Here is a 2717-nt window from a genome sequence, read left to right on the forward strand (position 1 = left end):
GGTCTTTCTTATACATTGTCCAACTTTTTCACACATTGAGATCATTGAAAATACCACGGGGACTCTACCTTTCACCGCATACTCTTAAACTAACCTCCTTGAAAATTTGTAAGCCAGTCACTTTGTACCTTTATCACTTCCTCATTTTAGGTAGCCAATGTCTAAGTTGCCCATTCCTATCAACCCTATATACAGAGGGGATAGGATTGATCCTTGATGTGAAGACTTCTTCCCTCTCAGTTGGTATTTTGAGCTACTACATCAAAAAGTATAGGTCAAGTTCATCAAATTGTAGTAATTTACACTGGTTTCCTTTATAAAAAAATATTTTTTTTATCTTCTTCCAGTAGAGTTCTGATCATCAAGCTATTGAGGCTAGGTCAAATGAATATTACCTGCAAGTTTGGGTGTTCTTATGCATCTCCCCTCACTACATATCAGCTAGATGCTTCACTAGCTCTAGCCCTCCATGGCTATATCCTTGTTCATGGGCTCAGGAGTCCTGAGATCTCACCACACTTCAGACCAACCAGCACTTCCTCTTCTCTCTCTCATCTCCAGGTCAACAGGATCTTATGGAACGTGGTTGAACTCAGCCCATATATTCCTTGCTGCCTTTCCTCCTCTTCCACTCACAAGTAAACCAACATGGGCACCAGTAAGCTTATATGCCTGCTTATGTTCCCTTTGAGTTTCAGTCTTGGAGGGGAGGTTTGCCCTGAAGGGACTTGATTGCTTGCCTTGATGGCTCCCTGGAGAACAACTTGCTTTTTCTTATAGTAGCTAATCAGACTGCCATTGTTGTTTTGGATTTTTCCTGCTGATCTTTCTTGCAAGAAATGTCTTCTGCTACTCTAGCTGTTCTAGGCTGGTCTGCATTTGATTTTTTAACGGATGCTTCCATGACTATTGATTGTGTATCCAAAGAAAATGAAATCACTGACAATTTCAATCTTTTCTCCATTTATCATGATGCTGCTTATGGGTCCATTGTAAGAGTTTTTGTTTATGTGTAATCCACACTGAAGGAGTCTTGTAACATCATGGGTAAGTAGTTGTGCTGCTAACCACAATGTCAGCAGTTTGAATCTTCTGGTTACTCAGAGAGAAATATGAGACTTCCTGCTACTACAAAAATTTAGAGGGTCACTGTAAGTCAGAACCAACTGGATGGCACATTTTCACAATGACCACCACTAATTTATACTAAGACTGTAGTTTCGGATCTTTATTAGTTGGTGCTTCAAGCCTTTTTTGCTTTAAACAAGCAATACTGTGCCATCTACATTTTGCAAATTGTTGATGCATTTTTATTCTATAGGCCAGCTTCTCAGATTATTTGCTCAGTTTAAAGATTCAATAGGTATGGCAAAAGAATATAATGCTGATACACACGTTTTCTGATTTCAAATCATATAGTTTACCCTTGTTTTGTGGGAACTGCATTCTCATGGTCTATATTCAATTTCTGTATGAGCACAATTAAGTGTTTTGGAGTTCCCAGTTATTCCTGTAAATTAAATTTCTCTCACAGAAAATAATTATTTTCCTCACATGCAGTTGTGGTATATATATGTCATATCTTAAAACTATTTTATCTTTTGACAATAGTACTGTATTTTTTGTGATATAGCATGTCTTTTTTTAAATCACAATTTGATAAGAGCAATTTACTAATTATACTTGTAATGTGACTAATATAGTCATCCAGAGAAATATAATTTAGAATCCATAGAGGATGTTTTTGGCTTAGTTTATTTGTACTAGCCATATCATAAAACAAATTCAGTATTTACTTCAATCACTAAACTAATGTAACATTGTCGTAAAGAGATTTCAGCTTTAAGTACAAAATAAACAATGATTGCCTCAGTACTCCATAAATTTCTTTTATGAAAATAGTAATGCACATAGTAAAAATTTCAAGTATTTCAACATAAAATGAGTCTATTTCACGCTGTACATATTGTTGGAAATTTCCAGAAGTAAACTTGTATATCTTTTCAGAAAATTTGTAGACATATACACAAGCATATGGATAGAGTTTATTTTATGCCAATGGAATAATTTATAGAGTTTCTATCATTTGTTTAGTATCTTATGAGTTTTTCAAATTAGCAAATCTTACCTATTTTATTCTTTTTAACAGATGTATATAGTCTCCCTTTCTATGGAATTCATATTTTATTTAACCAATTGTCTATTGAGAAATATCACAGTTGTTTAAAAGTCTTTTTTTAACAACTTAATAAAAATAGTGATGTAAAAAATAACATTGTGCATATTTCTCTGAGTTACACACAAATATATTTGTAAGGTTGTTGTTAAGTGCCATCAATTTGGTTACAACTCACAGATCCTGTACAGGGTTTCTGAGGAGCAGCTAATGGTTTTGAACTGCCAACCTTGTGGTTTTCAGTCCTGTGCTTATCTGCCACACCAGTATTCCTATTTGTAAGTTTGTTATTATTGTGAAGTGCCGTCTAGTCAGTTCTGACCAATAGCGACCCTGTATAGCGTTTCCAAGAAGCAGCTTGTGAGTCTGAACTTCTGACCTTGTGGTACAAACTGACTTTGCAGTCCTGTTCATTAAGCCACAGTGCCATACCAGGACATCATTGTAAGGAAAATACCTCAAAATAGGATTACTATGTAAAATGATGATAAAATACTATAATTTTAGATTTTTATAAATTCCTTTGAAAGAGATTATGCCA

The sequence above is a fragment of the Chrysochloris asiatica genome, unplaced genomic scaffold, assembly GCF_000296735.1.
Source record: "Chrysochloris asiatica unplaced genomic scaffold, ChrAsi1.0 scaffold00335, whole genome shotgun sequence".
In the NCBI taxonomy this organism is placed as follows: Eukaryota; Metazoa; Chordata; class Mammalia; order Afrosoricida; family Chrysochloridae; genus Chrysochloris; species Chrysochloris asiatica.